Source organism: Pongo pygmaeus, chromosome 2 (assembly GCF_028885625.2).
Source record: "Pongo pygmaeus isolate AG05252 chromosome 2, NHGRI_mPonPyg2-v2.0_pri, whole genome shotgun sequence".
Lineage (NCBI taxonomy): Eukaryota > Metazoa > Chordata > Mammalia > Primates > Hominidae > Pongo > Pongo pygmaeus.
Genome location: NC_085930.1, coordinates 126,163,910 through 126,169,343, shown reverse-complemented (window position 1 = coordinate 126,169,343; position 5,434 = coordinate 126,163,910). Strand labels below are relative to the sequence as shown.

Below are 5,434 nucleotides of genomic sequence, written 5' to 3'. Positions count from 1 at the left end.
GACTTTTGTATATGGATCTTGTATTCTACAACTCTACTAAAATTTATTAGTAATGGCCTTTTTATTGGATTTTCTCCGTAGATGACAATGTTATATTCAAGTGAAGTCCATTTTACTTCAGTCTTCCCAGTCTGAGAGCCTTTTATTTCTCTCTCTTGCCTCATTGGCCAAGCTAGAACCTCCAGTATAATGGTGAGTAGAAATAGAGTCATCTCATCCCTGATGTTAGGGGGAAAGCATTCCATCTTTCGCCATTAAATATGATGTTAATTCTAGGTTTTTCAAAGATGCGTTTTACCAGGTTGAGGGAATTCCCTGCAATTTCAAGTTTGGTTAGAGTTTTTGCCAGGCACAAATGTTGGATTTCGTCTAATACCGTTTCTTTTTTTGTTTACACAAACAAAATGTATTTTGTTTAAAAATATAATTTACATATATATGCATCCACAAAGGGGAAATTACAAAATGTTAATACTAGCTAATTTCTAGAGTTGGCATATTAAGTCAGAGGGGTATTGATGAATAGATGCAATTTATTAAATTTTTTCCTGTATTTCCTAAATTTTCTATAAGTAACTTGTAGTTTTATTTTATTTTATTTTTATTTTATTTTATTTTATTTTTATTATTATTTTTGAGATAAAGTCTGGCTCTGTACAATGGCTGGAGTACAATGGCCTGATCTCGGCTCACTGCAAACCTCTGCCTCTCAGATTCAAGCTATTCTCCTGCCTCAGCTTCCTGAGTAGCTGGGATTACAAGTGACTGCCACCATGCCCGGTTAATTTTTGTATTATTAGTAGAGATGGGATTTCACCATGTTGGCCAGACTGGTCTTGAACTCCTGACCTCAAGTGATCTGCCCTCCTCGGCCTTCCAAAGTGCTGGGATTACAGGCGTGAACCGCTGTGCCTGGCCTGTAGTATCTTTATAATAGGAAAAAAATGTTACTTTAAAAAACATCGCATGTACTTTCAAAGTAGACTAAATTCAAAATATTTACACTTACTCATTGTCATCTTCGCTGTCAAAAGAAAGGAGGCTACTGTTTTTGATTTGTTTTTGTGAGTTCTTTTTGACTGAGTCCTGATTTATTGCATCTTAATTTGTCTTCTTTTTGGGCTTGCTGTTAAACCTGAATATTTTTCATCTGAGGGGCACTTGACTGGTGCTTCACTGGTTTTTGATGAATGATTCTTCCCTCAGTTGGAGCTGGTTCTTTATCTGCTTTGGCAGCCTTTACTTCTGCTTTACTTTTCATGACTTCTTCAACTGACAGGTCTCCCTTTTTAAAAACCATCACGTGAGGCTCTTCATCTTTGTTACTGTGATCCCCATTTTCATCTGGGAGATGAGGCTGCATTCTCTTGGTCTCTGCGGTGGGCTCCTCCCTATAGCCAACCCACTCCTTGAAGCGAGCCGGGAATGCTGGCTCGGCTGGCCACAGGTCTTGTCCAATACTTTTTCTTCATCTATGTAGACAATAATAGTTATTCACTTTTAGTCTATTAACATGGTGAATTACATTGATTAATTTTTGAATGTTACATCAAATAATTATCTCTATTGTTTGTTGCTGGTAACTTAGGATTATTATGACCTTTTGATAAATTTATCCCATTATCATTATTAAATGACCCATTTTATTTTTTAAAATCTACTTTGATAGTAACATAGCCACTCTAGCTTTCTTTTAATTAGTGTTAGCATGTTATATCTTTTTCGACTTTTAAATTTTAACCTGTGTGTGTCCGTTTGTTTATTTATTTATTTTGAGACAGAGTCTCATTTTGTCGCCCAGGTTAAAGTGCAGCGGTGCGATCTCGGCTCACTGCAACCTCCGCCTTTCAGGTTCAAGGGATTCTTGTGCCTCAGCCTTCTGAGTAGCTGGGACTATAGGTGTGTGCCACCACACCTGGCTAATTTCTGTGTTTTTTTAGTAGAGACGGGGTTTCATCATCTTGGCCAGGCTAGTGTTGAACTCCTGGCCTCAAGAGATCCGCCTGCCTTGGCCCCCCAGAGTGCTGGGATTACAGGCGTGAGCCACCATGCCAGGTCTATGTCTTTATTTTTAACGTGGATTTCTCAAGTGGGAGGATTGCTTGAGGTCAGGAGTTCAAGACCAGCCTGGGCAACAGAGTGAGACCCTGTCTCTCTACAAAAAAATTTAAAAAATTGTCTGGGCGCAGTGGCTCCTGCCTGTAATCCCAGCACTTTGGGAGGCTGAGGCAGGTGGATCACCTGAGGTCAAGAGTTCGAACCAACCTGGCCAACATGGTGAAACCCCATCTCTACTAAAAATACAAAAATTAGCCGGGTGTAGTGGCAGGTGCCTGTAATTCCAGCTACTCGAGTGGTTGAGACAGGAGAATCGCTTGAACCTGGGAGAAGGAGGTTGCAGTGAGCCGAGGTCACGCCATTGCACTTCAGCCTAGGCGACAAGAGCAAAACTCTGTCTCAAAAAAAAAAAAAAAAAAAAAGGTAGCTGGGCAGGTGGTACTTTGTTGGTTTATTAGCTATAATTCTTTGTTGTGTTATTTTAGTGGTTGCTTTAGGGTTTGTAGTAGACATCTTTCTCCCATGCTGGATGATTCCTGCCCTTGAACATCTGACTCCAAGTTCTTCAGCTTTTGGACTCTTGGACTTACACCAGTAGTTTGCCAGTGGCTCTTGGGCCTTCGGCCACAGACTGAAGGCTGCACTGTTGGCTTCCCTACTTTTGAGGTTTTGGGACTCGGACTGGCTTCATTGCTCCTCAGCTTGCAGATGGCCTATTGTGGGACTTCACCTTGTGATCATGTGAGTCAATACTCCTTAATAAACTCCCTTTCATACACACATCTCTCCTATTAGTTCTGTTTCTAGAGAACCCTGACTAGTACAGTTGGGTTTAAATCTAACACAGTATTATTTGTTTTCTGTTTCTTATTCATTTCCTTTTTCTTCCTTTTGTGCCTACTTTCGATTAATTGAATATGTTTTATGATTCTTTAACTTATCACAGTTTGCCTTCAAGTGATATTATATTATACCACTTGATGCATAGGGTAATAACTCAATTAATATGCTTCTGTTTCTCCCCTCCTAACATTTGTGCTACAGTTATCACATATTTTACTTCCATGTATGTTATAAACACCACACAATTGGATGAGGGCTGCTAGAAAAAAACCAATAAAAATAAAAGTAACAAAAGCTTTTTTAAAAGAAAAAAACCTAGAATATCTTATTATTTTTGCTTTAAATAGTCAATTTTCTTTTAAAGAGATTTTAAAAATAAGAAAAGTATTTGTATTTTATATTTACCCACGTAGCTAACATTTGTAGTGCCCTACATTTTTTTAAGTAGATTCAAATTTCCATCTGGTATCATTTTCCTTCTGCCTGAAGCATTTCTCTTACCTTTTTTTTTTTTTTTTTTTTTTTTGTAGCTTAGGTCTCCTGATGATGAATTCTTTTAGCTTTTGTATGTCTGCGAAAGTAATTTTACCTTTGTTTTTAAAATATGCTTTCCTTAGGTATAAAAATCTAGGTTGATGGTTTTACTTATTCTTTCAGTACTTTAAAGATGTTCTAATGTTATCCAGCTTACTTATTTTTTGTTATCGTTTTTATTAGGTTGGTGCAAACACAATTTAGGTTTTTTCATTAAAAGTAATTGCAAAAACCGAAATTACGTTTGCACTAACCTAACCTAATATGTTTGTTCCTTTGCCCAGAATGTGTCCTTGTCCCCCTGACTGTTTTGATGTCTTCTTCTCTATCATTGGTTTTAAACAATTTGATTAAGATAAGCCTTGATGTAGTTTTCTTTGTATTTTTTGTGATTGGATTAATTGAACTCTTTAGATTGGTGGATTATAATTTTTACCACATTTGAAATTTTTTGACCATTATTTTTTCAAATATCTTGTCTGTAGCCTTCTCTCTTTCCTCTCTTTGATGTACTCCAATTACAGCCATGTTAGGCTGCTTGAAATTATCCTACAGCTCACTAAAGCTCTGTTTATTTTTCTCCAGCTTTTTATTTTTGTGTGTTTTATTTTATATCCTTTCAATTTCTATACCTTCCAGGTTCACTAATCTTTTCTTCTGCAACGTATAACATGCCACTGATCTCACCAAGTGTTTTTCAATTTCAGACATTTGTAGTTTTTATCTCTAGAAGTTCAATTTAGTTCTTTTAAAAATACCATCCATGCCTCTACTTACGATTGTCAACCTTTTTTCTAGCTTTTTGAACATATGAAATACAGTTACAATAACTATTTAATATCCTTGTCTACTAATTTTATCATCTGTCACTTTGAGTTGGTTTTGATTGATTTTTTTTATCTTATTGTGGGTCATATTTTCCTGCTTTTTTGAATGTCTGGCAGTTTTTGATTGGGTACTACACATTTTAAATTTTTTTTGTTCTGTGCTGGTTGTTATTTTTATTACTATACATATAACTTGAGCTTTCTTCATGGATATAGTTAAGTTTCAGTTCTTGCTTATAAGCCTACTTAGATTAATCCAGAGCAGCATTTAGTCCAGTACCACTTTAGCTCACTACTGAAGCAAGACCCTTCTGAGTTCTTTTCCTGATACCTCATGAATTATGAAGTTTTCCACTTTGGTGAGTGGGAAAGGGGACAATTCTCAGTTAGTGTAAATACTGGGTATTAATACCTCTTATCCAGCATTTCTCAGCTGGGATAATTTTGCCCCATAGAGGTCATTTGACAATGTGTAGAGACACTTTTGGTTGTTACAACTGGTGGGTAGTGCTACTGGCATCTAGTTGGTAGAAGTCAGGATATTGCTAAATATCCTATAATGCAGCTCCCACAATATAGAATTTTTTGCCTCCAAATGTCAATAGTGCTGAGGTTGAGAAATCCTGCCTAATCTTGTGGGCTTGGGGTATGTTCTTCACATGCGTGTGCTGATCAACACTCAGGTGGAGTTGAGGAAGACCCTATTCAGTTCTCTAGATTTTTCTTTCAGTGCAGGTCTCTCCTCTCTGGAACTCTGCTCCAAAAACTTTAGCCATCTTGGCCTCCTCACCCTTACAGTTTTGTCTCCTCAAATCAAGAAGTCTGCTGGGCTTTGTCTGGGTCCCTATCCCCATGCTAAGCTGAGGCCTGGAAACTCTCCAGGCAGTAAGTTGGAGAAATATTAGGGTTTTCCTCATTCATTTCTCTTCTTTAATAGATTACTATTTTACATTGCCTAATGGAAGCCATGTGTATATATATATAGATATATATATATATCTGATTTTTAGTTTAGTTTTTTTTTCAAGCAGAAAGTTAATTCATATCCCTGTTACTCCATCTTGTACTAGAGCAGAAATCTGCTTTTGACATTTTTTTTTTTTTTTGAGACAGAGGAGTCTTGCTCTGTTGCCCAGGTTGGAGTACAATGGCATGATCTCGGCTCACTGCAA

The 5,434-nt window shown here is 37.1% G+C and overlaps 1 pseudogene; it reads right to left on the bottom strand.

Moving 5' to 3' along the window:
- Positions 1-1,005: 1,005 nt before the first annotated feature.
- On the bottom strand, positions 1,006-5,116 carry LOC129032912 (uncharacterized protein KIAA1143-like; annotated as a pseudogene).
- Positions 5,117-5,434: the final 318 nt, after the last annotated feature.